This window comes from Trichomycterus rosablanca, chromosome 15 (genome assembly GCF_030014385.1).
Source record: "Trichomycterus rosablanca isolate fTriRos1 chromosome 15, fTriRos1.hap1, whole genome shotgun sequence".
NCBI classification, from domain to species: domain Eukaryota; kingdom Metazoa; phylum Chordata; class Actinopteri; order Siluriformes; family Trichomycteridae; genus Trichomycterus; species Trichomycterus rosablanca.
In genome coordinates this window covers 24,205,182-24,222,488 of record NC_086002.1, presented here as the reverse complement: position 1 = coordinate 24,222,488, position 17,307 = coordinate 24,205,182, and the positions used below count along the sequence as shown (strand labels likewise).

General features: G+C 40.0%; 5 non-coding genes across 5 annotated transcripts; all 5 read right to left on the bottom strand.

Moving 5' to 3' along the window:
• Nucleotides 1–130: 130 nt before the first annotated feature.
• Nucleotides 131–203, bottom strand: trnam-cau (transfer RNA methionine (anticodon CAU)). Its single transcript has one exon. It is a non-coding gene; the product is annotated as a tRNA-Met (tRNA).
• Nucleotides 204–472: 269 nt separating this feature from the next.
• Nucleotides 473–545, bottom strand: trnam-cau (transfer RNA methionine (anticodon CAU)). The gene has a single exon. It is a non-coding gene; the product is annotated as a tRNA-Met (tRNA).
• An 837-nt stretch (nucleotides 546–1,382) lies between these two features.
• trnam-cau (transfer RNA methionine (anticodon CAU)) lies at nucleotides 1,383–1,455 on the bottom strand. The gene has a single exon. It is a non-coding gene; the product is annotated as a tRNA-Met (tRNA).
• Nucleotides 1,456–2,184: 729 nt separating this feature from the next.
• Nucleotides 2,185–2,257, bottom strand: trnam-cau (transfer RNA methionine (anticodon CAU)). The gene has a single exon. It is a non-coding gene; the product is annotated as a tRNA-Met (tRNA).
• A 517-nt stretch (nucleotides 2,258–2,774) lies between these two features.
• On the bottom strand, nucleotides 2,775–2,847 carry trnam-cau (transfer RNA methionine (anticodon CAU)). The gene has a single exon. It is a non-coding gene; the product is annotated as a tRNA-Met (tRNA).
• Between the last annotated feature and the right edge of the window lie 14,460 nt (nucleotides 2,848–17,307).

Here is a 17,307-nt window from a genome sequence, read left to right as displayed (position 1 = left end):
AAAAATGGAATCAAACTCACACCATTCTGACTGTAAATGAATGTTTACTACCTGTTCTATTTACAGTGCTGATGAAAGTCACTAAATGACATAAAACCAGTCTGCAACTAAACTGGTCCCTCAAAGTCCTTGCCCCGTGTGAGGATCAAACTCACGACCTTCAGATTATGAGACTGACGCGCTACCTACTGCGCTAACGAGGCTGACAGAGACATGTGGAGACATCTGAATCTGACCGTTTCATTGGCTTTGTAGTTGTAGTTTAGATAATAAATTTAAATATTGAAATGCAGAATCTAAATGTAAGCATCAAGAACAAGATGAGAATCAAACTCACACCCTTCTGACTGTAAATGAATGTTTACTACCTGTTCTATTTACAGTGCTGATGAAAGTCACTAAATGACATGAAACCAGTCTGTTAACTGGGCTTAGGTTAGGCACAGTAACTAAACTGGTCCCTCAAAGGCCTTGCCCCGTGTGAGGATCGAACTCACGACTTTCAGATTATGAGACTGACGCGCTACCGACTGCGCTAACAAGGCTGGCAAAAACATGTGGAGACATCTAAATATAATATTAAATTGAATATAATATTGAAAAGCAGAATCTAAATCTAAGCATCAAAAACTGGATGAGAATCAAACTCACACCCTTCTGACTGTATGTTCACCACCTGTTCTATTTACAGTGCTGATGAAAGTCACTAAATGACATAAAACCAGTCTGCAACTAAACTGGTCCCTCAAAGGCCTTTCCCAGTGTGAGGATCGAATTCTCGACCTTCAGATTATGAAACTGACGCGCTACCTACTGCGCTAACGAGGCTGACAGAGACATGTGGAGACATCTGAATCTGACCGTTTCATTGGCTGAAGTTTGGGCACAATATTGAAAAGCAGAATCTAAATGTAAGCATCAAGAACAAGATGAGAATTAAACTCACACCCTTCTGACTGTAAATGAATGTTTACTACCTGTTCTATTTACAGTGCTGATGAAAGTCACTAAATGACATAAAACCAGTCTGCAACTAAACTGGTCCCTCAAAGGCCTTTCCCAGTGTGAGGATCGAATTCTCGACCTTCAGATTATGAGACTGACGCGCTACCTACTGCGCTAACGAGGCTGACAGAGACATGTGGAGACATCTGAATCTGACCGTTTCATTGGCTGAAGTTTAGGCACAATATTGAAAAGCAGAATCTAAATGTAAGCATCAAGAACAAGATGAGAATTAAACTCACACCCTTCTGACTGTAAGTGTATGTTCACCACCTGTTCTATTTACAGTGCTGATGAAAGTCACTAAATGACATGAAACCAGCCGGCTAACTGGGCTTGGCTTAGGCACAGTAACTGAACTGGTCTCCGAAAGGCCTTGCCCCGTGTGAGGATCGAACTCACGACCTTCAGATTATGAGACTGACGCGCTACCTACTGCGCTAACGTGGCTGACAAAGGCATGTGGAGACATCTGAATCCGACCGTTTCATTGGCTGAAGTTTAAGGACATTTTTGAAAAGCAGAATCTAAATGTAAGCATCAAGAACAAGATGAGAATCAAACTCACACCCTTCTGACTGTAAGTGTATGTTCACTACCTGTTCTATTTACAGTGCTGGTAAAAGTCACTGAATGACATGAAACCAGTCTGTTAACTGGGCTTAGGTTAGGCACAGTAACTAAACTGGTCCCTCAAAGGCCTTGCCCCATGTGAGGATCAAACTCACGACCTACAGATTATGAGACTGACGCGCTACTGACTGCACTAACGAGGCTGAAAAAGACATGTGGAGACATCTGAATATAATATTAAACTGAATATGATATTGAAAAGTAGAATCTAAATCTAAGCATCAAAAACTGGATGAGAATCAAACTCACACCCTTCTGACTGTAAATGAATATTTACTACCTGTTCTATTTACAGTGCTGATAAAAGTCACTAAATGACATGAAACCAGTCTGCTAACTGGGCTTAGATTAGGCCCAGTAACTCAACTGGTCCCTCAAAGGCCTTGCCTTGAACTCACGACCTAAATGTAAGCATCAAGAACTGGATGAGAATCAAACTCACACCCTTCTGACTGTATGTTCACCACCTGTTCTATTTACAGTGCTGATGAAAGTCACTAAATGACATAAAACCAGTCTGCAACTAAACTGGTCCCTCAAAGGCCTTGCCCCGTGTCAGGATCGAACTCACGACCTTCAGATTATGAGACTGACGCGCTACCGACTGCGCTAACAAGGCTGAAAAAGACATGTGGAGACATCTCAATATAATATTAAATTGAATATAATATTGAAAAGCAGAATCTAAATCTAAGCATCAAAAACTGGATGAGAATCAAACTCACACCCTTCTGACTGTAAATGAATGTTTACTACCTGTTCTATTTACAGTGCTGATGAAAGTCACTAAATGACATAAAACCAGTCTGCAACTAAACTGGTCCCTCAAAGGGCTTTCCCAGTGTGAGGATCGAATTCTCGACCTTCAGATTATGAGACTGACGCGCTACCTACTGCGCTAACGAGGCTGACAGAGACATGTGGAGACATCTGAATCTTACCGTTTCATTGGCTGAAGTTTAGGCACAATATTGAAAAGCAGAATCTAAATGTAAGCATCAAGAACAAGATGAGAATTAAACTCACACCCTTCTGACTGTAAGTGTATGTTCACCACCTGTTCTATTTACAGTGCTGATGAAAGTCACTGAATGACATAAAACCAGTCTGCAACTAAACTGGTCCCTTAAAGGCCTTGCCCCGTGTGAGGATCGAACTCACTACCTTCAGATTATGAGACTGACGTGCTACCTACTGCGCTAACAAGGCTGACAGCTATATGTCTAGACTGAATCTGGCAGTTTTTGTAGTTGTAGTTTAGATAATAAATTTAAATATTGAAATGCAGAATCTAAATCTAAGCATAAAAAAATGGAATCAAACTCACACCCTTCTGACTGTATGTTCACCACCTGTTCTATTTACAGTGCTGATGAAAGTCACTAAATGACATAAAACCAGTCCGCAACTAAACTGGTCCCTCAAAGGCCTTGCCCTGTGTGAGGACCCAACTCACTACCTTCAGATTATGAGACTGACGCGCTACCTACTGTGCTAACGCGGCTGACAGAGACATGTGGAGACATCTGAATCTGACCGTTTCATTGGCTGAAGTTTAAGCACATTTTTGAAAAGCAGAATCTAAATGTAAGCATCAAGAACAAGATGAGAATCAAACTCACACCCTTCTGACTGTAAATGAATGTTTACTACCTGTTCTATTTACAGTGCTGATGAAAGTCACTAAATGACTGCTAACTGCTAACTGGGCTTAGATTAGGCACAGTAACTCAACTGGTCCCTCAAAGGCCTTGCCTTGAACTCACGACCTAAATGTAAGCATCAAGAACTGGATGAGAATCAAACTCACACCCTTCTGACTGTAAGAAGGCTCTCTAATTGTTCAATTTACAGTGTTGGGCTTAGATTAAGCTGAGCAACTAAACTGGTCCCTCAAAGGTCTTGCCCAGTGAGAGGATCAAACTCATGACCTAAATGTAAGCATCAAAAACTGGATGAGAATCAAACTCACACCCTTCTGTCTGTAAGTGTATCTTCACTACCTGTTCTATTTACAGTGCTGATGAAAGTCACTAAAATGACATAAAACCAGTCTGCTAACTGGGCTTAGATTAGGCACAGTAACTACCCAGCTAGCACACTCATCTGGCCCAGTTCCCACTTTTCTATCGGCACATTCGGCCGAGTGTCAGAATCGACCAGAATCAATGTAGCCAGATCCGGCCCAGTTGTTACCACAGCTGGGTTCGGCTGGTGCTCGTAGAAACGCAACAGCGTCACCATAGCAACAGTGCGATGCGAGCCGTTGAAAAAGAGGACTCGTTCGTTCGTGTGAGGTAAATAAACGTTTAATCTTAACAACTTTTTACTAAGCAAAAAGTAAGCAGAAAGTCTATTAGAGATATTATAAGAGAGCAATTTGGAAATGAAAACTGTTTATGGTAATGTTATCTAGTGAGTTTCAGGTTAACTGGTAGTCTGAACTGAAACACTTCAGATAACGTTAGCTAAAAGGCTAACAGTTTCTAGCATTAGACAACAGCTGCTAAATAATTGAAGCTCACTGAATACTGTGGATAACGTAAACTTAAAAGTTACAATAAGCAACAAGAACAACAACAATAATAGTAATACAATAATAAGCAACAGACGACCTACCATCTCTGACTACATCCACAAGGTGGACCAACAAAGCAGGTGTGTATAATTTAAGAGTGGACAGTAAGTGGACATGGTATTTGAAAACTCCAGCAGCGCTGCTGTGTCTGATCCACTCATACCAGCACAACACACACTAGCACACCACCACCACGTCAGTGTCACTGCAGTGCTGAGAATGATCCACCACCTAAATAATACCTACTCTGTGGTGGTCCTTTGGGGGTCCTGACCATTGGAGAATAAGGTAAAAGGGGGCTAACAAAGTATGCAGAGTAACTGATGGACGACAGTGGAACTGTAGAGCTACAAAGTGCACCTATCCACGATTTTCCTGAACTTTGGCCTTTCCCGTGATTCGTAGCTGAAGCCGGTTTTTGACTTCCGGTTACAGTGTTTACGTTCTGAACGACAGAAGTAGTGGTCATTCGTAACTGTTTTTTTTTTTAACAAACATGGCCAAAAACGCTATGTGGTTGAATAGTAAGTGTAGAGCAACTGTTTATGTATGCATTTTGTTAGACGAGTGCACTTTTGAAGTGTGTACCCTTATTCCCTCCTCTCGGTGTGTTGTTGGAACGCACTCTGCTCACTCGCATGTTCTGCGTCTCTGCAAGCTGATGCTCCGAACAATAAAGCAGTTTTGTTTTAGTTAAAACTGAGTCCTTTCTTAATTCCTAGCACTTGACAGTAAGGATGTTTTAGGAAGCTGTGGTGACCGTGTTCTGACAGTGTCCCACCCTTCCACGCTTACAGAGTGGGTAGATGACATGAGGTTAGCTATGTTGATAATAATGAACCATTTCGTCTTCCGAAGCTGTATACGGTGAGGAGCTACAGAAGTATAAAAGCACAGAGGCATACATGCATGGGAATTGCTGAAGGTAAACATCAGGCGTGGGTAATGCTGAGGAAAAGTGGAGTAGTGGAGACGGTGGGTTGCTCGTGCATTGCAGGGTTATGGTATGGATGAGCCGAGGAACATTCTAACTGCTGTGAAACACTGAAAATAATAAACGATGTATAACGACTAATTTGTTGATTTTTTTTTTTACTTCTACAACAGTGTATAACTGTACTTGGTTCATGAGTGGATGTAAAGCAGGAAAAGGGAGCTGAAGGGACAGAATAAAATGCGTTTCGTTGTTTAATTTACTAAAACAATAAACTGGGAACAACAAACGGTATTTACACCCGTTCAGGATTCACTTGGACTGTCTGGGTGTCCGGATTTGATTGTTATTTGTCCTATTTCTATACAAAGTGAAACTGCATTATACGATATTATAAATTTTTTATTATTATTTAATTAATAAATATTATTATATTATTAACATAATTAATATGATTATTATTATATTATTATGGACTGTAACGCATAAGGCGCAGGGCACGGACAGTGTTTACAAATCCGCTGGTGTTCAAAGCACGAACTTTCCAATGACAGCTTCAATTTCTTTGAGTTGTTGTGGCACCCGAGAGCGGCACACGTCGAGCCCGAGCGCATATTTGAACCATGCAACTACCAAAAGTAGTTTAATAATGTTGTAGTTAGTACTACAGCAAATCTAATGCAACCGGAAACGAAAAACCGGCAAACGGAAATAGGGAGGTGTCATGGCAGCCCCCATAGTGTTGCCAGGAAAATCGTGGATAGATAGATAACTTTATTAATCCCATAGGGAAAATCAGTAAATGGTTAGTAAACTATATGGTTAGTGGAGCTGATAGAAAAAGAGTATACATACAAGGAGGTGGTTTTAATGTTATGGCTGATCGTATATAATTTTATAACCCAAAGGTTGTCCCTTGTATTCTTTGTAGATATTCAAGTGTCCACTACCATCACTGAGCCACATTTGCTTATTCACCTCTCATACATGAGTAAAAACTATGAACACTACTCTGCAGCATCTAACATCTGGCGTAGATCATCAGCCAAGGTCACAAGATCCAGCAAGAAGGTTCTGGGTTCGATCCCCAGGTGGGGCGGTCTGGGTCCTTTCTGTGTGGAGTTTGCATGTTCTCCCCGTGTCTGCGTGGGTTTCATCCGGGTGCTCCGGTTTCCTCCCACAGTCCAAAAACATGCAAGTGAGGTGAATTGGAGACACTAAATTGTCCATGACTGTGTTCAATATAACTTTGTAAACTGATTAATCTTGTGTAATGAGTTTAACTGCCTGTCCTGTCATGAATGTAACCTAAGTTTAAAACATGACGTTAAAATCCTAATAAACAAACAAACTGTACTTCTTTATATTGTTTTTATATATATTTTTTATATATTGTTCACTTTTATAATTATTATTCTTATATGCAATTATATGTTATTTTCTATGTATAGTATTCATATAGCTGTCATTTTGGTTCACTTTTATAATTGGTCTTATTTATAATATTCTGATTATTATTATTATACTACTTGCTGCAATTATCTTAATAAAATACTTTCTGCTGCACAATCTGTAGTTAATCTGTAATATAAATCTACTATTTTATCTATGATGATGTAAAGGAGAAGAAAACGGTAAATAAATGGTATCGTAGTGTTTCGGGGGCTATTCCGGCCCAGTTATGGGAGAGTCGGCGGAGATCCGGCATCCGGATTTGGGTCAGTGTATTTGGCCCGATTCTGGCCAGTCATTCAAAAAGAGTCAGAGCCGACACGGGCTGCCGGCACTGAACCAGATGCGTCAGGCTCGGCTGGCAGGAGCTGCGCCGGAAGTGGGCCACAATTACAAGGCTAGCTGGGTAATAGGGGTATAACGATACATCGTTTCACGATTTCGCGATGCAAAAATGTAGCGATGTGCATCGTGGACATCTGCGCGATTGTACGAGTGCACGTGCGTTCTGTAATTTATTAGTGATGGGTCGGTCGCGAACAATCCGGCTCTAAGAGTCGGCTCTTTAAAATGAACGGCAGCATCCAGAGCCGATTCGTTTTTTTTCCCGGGTTTTTTTTTTCCGTTAAAGCCGCACGTGATTGGTCAAGATGCGTGGTGACGTTTGTGTGTTTACACTGAGCAGGAGGGGCGGGGTTACACACACACACACACACACACACACACGGACAGCGTGCACATGAACAGGAGGGAGTGAAAGAGAGAGAAAGACAGAGAGCACTTGATGAAGTTTTACATTGCGCTTTACGTAGCCAGACATTACACGCTGGAAAGGTGAGGAAAATGAGTGACAGGAAACAGTAAAGTTTGGACACGAGGAACCACTTTAACAGAGAAGTTCAGACCCACTGAGACCCACATCTTATACATGTCACTGTGTATTGTAGCAACATCTGTCCCCTCAGAGAGAATCTTTTCCAAAACAGGGCAGATCATAACAGAAAGGAGAAACAGGATCAACCCCTCAAAGATGAGCTCGGTTTTTCTGAATGCCAATCTTCACTAAATACTTACAAATACCGTCACCTTGATGCTGATTTTCCTTTTGCACATTTTCATTTATATTTTGTTGAGTGATGCTTTGTTGATGTGTTCTTTCACTCTAGATGCAAATTTACAAGTAATATACACAATCAGACCTTTTGGTCTAATTGAGATGGGTCTTTGTTTTTGTATTTTATAATTTATTGTTGTAGCACTCTGTTCCATGTTGAGTATATAAATAAAGCCATTTAAATAATAAACATTTGATACAATGTTTTTTTTTACATTAGTAATTCATTTTACATGTAATTTGTTAATACATTAGTTCAAGCAACAAAGAAAATTTGTTTAAAGACTCAGCTCAGCTCAATGAGCTTGTTTGATTACTTAAGATGGCAATAAGTAACTTAAATTTGGTAAACCTGTTAGCTTACAGTAAAGTACTCTGTTCTTGGTAATTACCTTTAATTGCAAGGGACTGAAGTTTTTTTTTTTTGTTTAAAAAATGTACAAGAAAATGTGCATTGTTTTGCACTGTTTACACAAAATCGTGAGAAAATCGAATCGTGAACTCAGTATCATGAATCGAATCAAATCGTGAGCAGAGTGTATCGTTACACCCCTAGTAACTAAACTGGTACATCAAAGGCTTAGATTAGGCACAGTAACTAAACTGGTACATCAAAGGCTTAGATTAGGCACAGTAACTAAACTGGTACATCAAAGGCTTAGATTAGGCACAGTAACTAAACTGGTACATCAAAGGCTTAGATTAGGCACAGTAACTAAACTGGTACATCAAAGGCTTAGATTAGGCACAGTAACTAAACTGGTACATCAAAGGCTTAGATTAGGCACAGTAACTAAACTGGTACATCAAAGGCTTAGATTAGGCACAGTAACTAAACTGGTACATCAAAGGCTTAGATTAGGCACAGTAACTAAACTGGTACATCAAAGGCTTAGATTAGGCACAGTAACTAAACTGGTACATCAAAGGCTTAGCTTAGGCACAGTAACTAAACTGGTACATCAAAGGCTTAGATTAGGCACAGTAACTAAACTGGTACATCAAAGGCTTAGATTAGGCACAGTAACTAAACTGGTACATCAAAGGCTTAGATTAGGCACAGTAACTAAACTGGTACATCAAAGCTCTTGCCCAGTGAGAGGATCGAACTCATGACCTAACTGTAAGCATCAAGAACTGGATGAGAATCAAATAGGGCTGCACGATATATCGTTTCAGCATCGTCATCGCGATGTGTGCAGGCGCAATAGTCACATCGCAGGACGTGCGATGTCACTTCATGCAAATTAAATCAAATACGTCATGCTACAACTTTTTTGCTGCTTGACACAAAAACGAAAATTCACATCGTTCTCATTTTCCATATAATATCTACCAGTGTGTTCAAAAACCTAGTGAGCCGCCTCGCTGTCTTACTACCTACACAGGCAGCTGCCTCAGTAGAGAGGATTTTAATAAGTCATCGACTTATAAGGCAGGTTATTCGGATGCGCTACTTAGCGATTCCATCGGGTTTCGCATTTAGCATTTAGCGTCTTGCCATTAAAACTAATGGAATGAGGTGGGACAGCGCTAACAAGTCAATATAACATCTGGATTCGTGCGGATAACTGTTACATTTGCTGACAAGCCCAAACTTGCAAATAAAAACACTCGTTAAAAATCAATAATTATTTATTTACGTTTGAAATTAACTTCCTGTCTGCACCGTCAGCCATGTTTACTTTTCTGTGAGAGAGGAGATGCCGCAATGAATTCTGGGATTGCCTTCATCACTAAGGACGCTTCCGATTCTCACTCGTTCTTGAGTAAAAATAACGTTGAAATATTAAGATGCCTCAGTAGTGAGCTTAGTAAGGCATCTCGGATTTGGAACAGGTTTATAGCTGCTCTTTTGTTTGTATAGTTTTTTTTTTAAATAATGTTTACTACTTGAAGAGGTTTTGATTGTAAAATAAAATATTAAATGACCCATTTTGTCAATCTTGTTAATTCCCTTATGTGATATTGAAGCTTTCTTAGTTTAATGCTCAGTTTCAACCGAGTACAAAGATGTAGCTTGTCATAATCTTTTGTATCCCTTGTAGGCACCACCATTTTTCACAGATGAGCCCCTTATTTAGAGTAAGATACATGCATTATTAAACTATTTAAATTAATCATGTTGATGCAAGATATTATTTATCATTACTTTAAAATCAAGTTATTGATATCAAGTTTTTTCATGTCACAAATTGTAATGCCAGCTACATTTTTATTGCCATAATTTAAAGATATTTTGTAACTCTGAAGCAATTTCATTACGTTCATGGTACCATAGTCAAGTCCATGGTACCATAGTTAACTTGCTTTATAAAAATGAACTCCATTCAAATGTATCATAGAAATGTTAAGTGTACATCTATTAATACAAATATACTAATAAAATACATGTAAAAATTTATAAACGCAAAGTCAGAAATGTTGTACTAAATTGCTTTAGTCAGTTTGCTTTGTAAAACTTGAAGAACTTGCACAAACTTTACCATAAACTTAGTTCCCATAAACCAGTTTCACATCAAAACAAATACTGAACACTGTAAACCCTGCAGCAGTGTATTCAAACACAAATGCACAATGTAAACCCTCATAGTGGATTCACAATGAAAAAGCATTAACATAAGTGTTACATCCTGTAGTGATCTATGGGTGATAGTACTACTACAATAATGAAATAATGAGGAGGAAACAATTTTTCCAAAACACACAATTTATTTATAAAATTTCTAAATAACAATGAAAACAACAAAGAGAAATCCAGCTCTAAGCAAATCTTTAAAGAAAAGAATGAAATGGACGAGACTAATAACAGAGAAAAATATCAAATAAAGCAACACACTTAACCTAAAGAAAACACACACACACTCACACACACCCTCAAAAACAGAGCTTAGTGTCACAACTTTTAATGTAACCTCAAGATCACTTTGAAACACACGAGTAAGCTCAGCCGATGCCAAGCGTGCAGACGACGACGCCCACGATGCCGTTACAGAAAAAAGTAACACATTACTGTAATGTGTTACTTTGTACCGTGTTACCCCCAACACTGCACACTGTAGTCCTCTCTAAATCTAACTGAGAGATACAGATACAGATATATGAGAGATACAGGGTTAATGGAGGTTTATTACCGCTGAGCTGCTGCTCTACTCCAGTCCAGTTGGTGGCGCTGGTGCGTCTTAAGTTGTTTTGCAATCCGCCATTAACCATCATAAGAAGAACAAGAAGCTGCTGTGTTTGTGCTGTAGAGCCTCATCTGTAAGTAAAATATGGATTTAATTATAACCCTTATATTTCATTATAACTACATTCTAATTCATAATAAAACTAGAGTTCATAATAAAACATCACTGAGGATTTGAGGAGCTTTAACTTCAGTTTCATTTAAACACACAAACTATTAGCTGCTCCGCTAACTGTTAGCATCACACATGATTCAGTACTGATGAACCGATTCATTTGAACCGACCCAGCAAAATAAATCAATTTCGTTTCTTCATGATTAAATCTCAAATTTTTATATAAACACGTGATATTTTTAGACTTTGTTTATAGTGGAACTTTGTTTACAGGTGGTTTGTAGAGTTTTATAGACACAGTCAGGTGAAAAGTGTAAGCGAGCGTCTTTAATTGTTTACTGCGCGTCTAAACCATGTATTACGGTACCCGAAGTGTTAAAGGTAAAACTGCTGTTTACAGTTTAATAAACATTATTTACCGTGTTCTGATGCACAAAATCCACTCAATTCAAGATTTATTTTATTAATGAAATACATTTCAGACATTTTTACTGGAGGAATTTGTTGTGATCGGATCTTAAACTCATGTGAAGTGTCTATTCGGTTGTGTTAATACCACTTTTTGAAGAGCAATAAAATAAGCAAATCAAATTGTTATTAAAATCATGAAGAACATTTACTCTAGTACTAATCTTGTGATTTTGAGATCATTTTACTGTAATAAATAATGTGATGGCAAATTTAAGCAAACTTAAGCAAAGTGTCACTTTGGTTCTGTACAGACCAGCTTCAGTTCATAACAATAACAACAGCCAGTTACTACAGTCTAAAAATGTTCCTTTAATTATGAATACAGCATATCTGTCTGTCTTTCTGTCTATCTGTTAGAGCTTTAATAATGCAGTCAACAGAAGAGGGACACGTCACCCCTGTGGATTTACAAAATGAAGAATTCCAGAAGAAAATAATACGAAAGGAGGAGGATGAAGATGATGATGATTTCTTCAGTAAGTAAATATGAAGCATGATACAGTACAGTGTGGTACAGTACAGTATGGTACAGTACAGTGTGGTACAGTACAGTGTGGTACAGTACAGTATGGTACAGTACATTGTGGTACAGTATGGTACAGTACAGTGTGGTACAGTACAGTGTGGTACAGTACAGTATGGTACAGTACAGTATGGTACAGTACAGTGTGGTACAGTACATTGTGGTACAGTGTGGTACAGTACAGTGTGGTACAGTACAGTATGGTACAGTACAGTGAGGTACAGTACAGTGTGGTACAGTACAGTATGGTACAGTACAGTGTGGTACAGTACATTGTGGTACAGTACATTGTGGTACAGTACAGTATGGTACAGTACAGTGTGGTACAGTACATTGTGGTACAGTACATTGTGGTACAGTACAGTATGGTACAGTACAGTGTGGTACAGTACAGTATGGTACAGTACAGTATGGTACAGTACAGTGAGGTACAGTACAGTGTGGTACAGTACAGTATGGTACAGTACAGTGTGGTACAGTACATTGTGGTACAGTACAGTATGGTACAGTACAGTATGGTACAGTACAGTGTGGTACAGTACAGTATGGTACAGTACAGTATGGTACAGTACAGTGTGGTACAGTACATTGTGGTACAGTACAGTGTGGTACAGTACAGTGTGGTACAGTACAGTATGGTACAGTACAGTATGGTACAGTACAGTGTGGTACAGTACAGTATGGTACAGTACAGTGTGGTACAGTACATTGTGGTACAGTACATTGTGGTACAGTATGGTACAGTACAGTATGGTACAGTACAGTATGGTACAGTACAGTGAGGTACAGTACAGTGAGGTACAGTACAGTGTGGTACAGTACATTGAGGTATAGTACAGTGTGGTACAGTACAGTATGGTACAGTACATTGAGGTATAGTACAGTGTGGTACAGTACAGTATGGTACAGTACAGTGTGGTACAGTACATTGTGGTACAGTACATTGTGGTACAGTATGGTACAGTACAGTGTGGTACAGTACAGTATGGTACAGTACAGTATGGTACAGTACAGTGAGGTACAGTACAGTGTGGTACAGTACAGTGTGGTACAGTACATTGTGGTACAGTATGGTACAGTACAGTGTGGTACAGTACAGTATGGTACAGTACAGTGTGGTACAGTACAGTATGGTACAGTACAGTATGGTACAGTACAGTGTGGTACAGTACAGTATGGTACAGTACAGTGTGGTACAGTACAGTGTGGTACAGTACAGTGTGGTACAGTACATTGAGGTACAGTACAGTATGGTACAGTACAGTGTGGTACAGTACAGTGAGGTACAGTACAGTATGGTACAGTACAGTGTGGTACAGTACAGTGTGGTACAGTACAGTACAGTGTGGTACGGTACATTGAGGTACAATACAGTGTGGTACAGTACAGTGTGGTACAGTACAGTGTGGTACAGTACAGTGTGGTACAGTACATTGAGGTACAGTACAGTGTGGTACAGTACATTGAGGTACAGTACAGTGTGGTACAGTACAGTGTGGTACAGTACATTGAGGTACAGTACAGTATGGTACAGTACAGTGTGGTACAGTACAGTGTGGTACAGTACAGTGTGGTACAGTACATTGAGGTACAGTACATTGAGGTACAGTACAGTGTGGTACAGTACAGTGTGGTACAGTACAGTGTGGTACAGTACATTGAGGTACAGTACAGTGTGGTACAGTACAGTGTGGTACAGTACATTGAGGTACAGTACAGTGTGGTACAGTACATTGAGGTACAGTACAGTGTGGTACAGTACAGTGTGGTACAGTACATTGAGGTACAGTACATTGAGGTACAGTACATTGAGGTACAGTACAGTGTGGTACAGTACAGTGTGGTACAGTACAGTGTGGTACAGTACATTGAGGTACAGTACAGTGTGGTACAGTACAGTGAGGTACAGTACAGTATGGTACAGTACAGTGTGGTACAGTACAGTGTGGTACAGTACAGTGTGGTACAGTACAGTATGGTACAGTACAGTGTGGTACAGTACATTGAGGTACAGTACAGTATAGTACAGTATGTTATAGTACAGTATGGTACAGTACAGTATGGTACAGTACAGTATGGTACAGTACAGGGTGGGCCATTTATATGGATACACCTAAATAAAATGGGAATGGTTGGTGATATTAACTTCCTGTTTGTGGCACATTAGTATATGGGAGGGGGAAAACTTTTCAAGATGGGTGGTGACCATGGCGGCCATTTTCAAGTCGGCCATTTTGATTCAACTTTAGTTTTTTCAATGGGAAGAGGGTCATGTGACACATCAAACTTATTGAGAATTTCACAAGAAAAACAATGGTGTGCTTGGTTTTAACGTAACTTTATTCTTTCATGAGTTATTTACAAGCTTCTCTTTGTTTACAGCCATTGACATGTCGCAGAGGTTAACATGTGAGGAGCGGATAGAAATTGTGTTGATGTCTGGTGAACGCAGTACCCAGGTCATTGCAGCAGATTTCATTGCAAGACACCCTACGAGACCACCCAGCTCCCATGCTACAGTTAGCAAACTGCTTGCCAAGTTTTGTGAAACTGGTTCAGTGTTGGATTTGCCAAAATGTGGACGCATGAAAACTGTCACTAATGAAGAAACATCAGTGGCTGTCCTAGCTTCATTCAGCAAGAGCCCACAGCGTAGCACTCGCCGCATGTCACTGGAGAGTGGCATCAGTCGAACATCCCTTCGGCGGATATTAGCTACTCACAAATGGCACCCTTACAAACTCCAGCTGCTGCAGCATCTCAACGAGGATGACCCAGATCGGCGCACTGAATTTGCAGAATGGGCAAAACAAAAATTGGAACAGGACCCTAAGTTTACACAGAACATTTTGTTCAGTGATGAGGCAAACTTTTATGTGAATGGTGAAGTTAACAAACAAAACCACCGCTATTGGTCTGACACTAACCCACATTGGATAGATCCCTCCAAGACTGTTGGAACACAAAAATTGATGGTATGGTGTGGTATATGGGGTACACAGATAGTGGGGCCATTCTTCATCAATGGAAACCTCAAGGCCACTGGATATTTGAAATTGCTACATGATGTGTTTCCCTCTTTATGCACTGAAGCTGGCACGTTCCCTGAGTTTTTCCAGCAAGATGGTGCACCACCACATTATGGGTGTCAGGTCCAAGCATTCCTAGATGAACAGTTTCCTGGAAAGTGGATTGGTCGTTGTGGGCCAGTCGTGGGTCTCCCGATCTGACCCCCTTAGACTTTTATCTTTGTGGTTATCTGAAGGCAATTGTCTATGCTGTGAAGATACAAGATGTGCAGCACCTGAAACTACGGATACTGGAAGCCTGTGCTAGCATTTCTTCTGCGGTGTTGCTATCAGTGTGTGAAGAGTGGGAGAAGAGGGTTGCATTGACAATCCAACACAATGGGCAGCACTTTGAACACATTTTATAAGTGGTCAGAAACTTGTAAATAACTCATGAAAGAATAAAGTTACGTTAAAACCAAGCACACCATTGTTTTTCTTGTGAAATTCTCAATAAGTTTGATGTGTCACATGACCCTCTTCCCATTGAAAAAACTAAAGTTGGATCCAAAATGGCCGACTTCAAAATGGCCGCCATGGTCACCACCCATCTAGAAAAGTTTTCCCCCTCCCATATACTAATGTGCCACAAACAGGAAGTTAATATCACCAACCATTCCCATTTTATTTAGGTGTATCCATATAAATGGCCCACCCTGTACAGTGTGGTACAGTACAGTGTGGTACAGTACAGTATGGTACAGTACAGTGTGGTACAGTACAGTATGGTATAGTACAGTGTGGTACAGTACAGTGTGGTACAGTACAGTGTGGTACAGTACAGTATGATACAGTACAGTATGGTACAGTACAGTATGGTACAGTACAGTGTGGTGCAGTACAGTATGGTACAGTACAGTGTGGCACAGTACATTGAGGTACAGTACAGTATGGTACAGTACAGTGTGGTACAGTACAGTGTGGTACAGTACAGTGTGGTACAGTACAGTATGGTACAGTACATTGAGGTACAGTACAGTGTGGTACAGTACAGTATGGTACAGTACAGTGTGGTACAGTACAGTGTGGTACAGTACAGTGTGGTACAGTACATTGAGGTACAGTACAGTATGGTACAGTACAGTGTGGTACAGTACAGTGTGGTACAGTACAGTATGGTACAGTACAGTATGGTGCAGTACAGTATGGTACAGTACATTGAGGTACAGTACAGTGTGGTACAGTACATTGAGGTACAGTACAGTGTGGTACAGTACAGTATGGTACAGTACAGTATGGTACAGTACAGTGTGGTACAGTACAGTGTGGTACAGTACATTGAGGTACAGTACAGTGTGGTACAGTACAGTGTGGTACAGTACATTGAGATACAGTGTGGTTTTTATTGGAGTCACTAATCAGTAATAAGAGAATGTGGGTAGTGGGATTAGAACCTGTACTGTACCGTACTGTTCTGTGCTGCTACACTCCAGTCTGGATTTGAGTTTTAATCTAACTAGGATTTATTTGTGATTGGAAATCAAACCCACAACCTTCAGTTTCCTCCAGTTGTTGAGTTTCTTCTTCTCATATTGATGAATTTCAGGTGAAGTCACTTTAATCCCTCCGGAACTTGTTGCTTCTGTGGAACTGCTCTTCTCAGAGGACCAACAGTGTGGAGGTTTCCAGATGAAGCCAGTGAAGAAGGAAGAACCTGAAGATACAGATGAACTCAGTAAGATATTTTTATAACGTTTTTATAAAATAATTTCTCCTAATTTGCTCGTGTCTGAATTACTTGTAATATTTGTGTATTTTTAGTGCATAAGTGAGCAGGTGAGTGAAATGAGCAGACAGAAGTAAAGAATATTAAACAGATCATGCTGACTGTTGTAACGGTGTGTGGGCTAGACGGACAGGAGGGGCGGACACAAACGCAGAGATGTGAGACAGACTGGTATATTTTAATAATAAGACAGGACAGGGTAGAACAAGACAAGGGTACACAAAACCAAACACACAACCTATGCTAAGCTAACTAAAGCTAAACTAAACACACAGGAAACCTAAACCCTAAGCTAAACAAGAACTAGACAGGACTAAACAAAGGCTAAACGGAGGCTAGTACACACAGGCTAACAAACAAGGACTAGGCTAATAGACAGGGGCTAAACAGGGACTAAACTAAACAGGCTAACAAAGCTACACAGGCAAACATGACTAAACAGGCTAGACAAGGACTAAACAGATGAAACAAGGAATGAACAGAACTAAACAAGGCATGAAC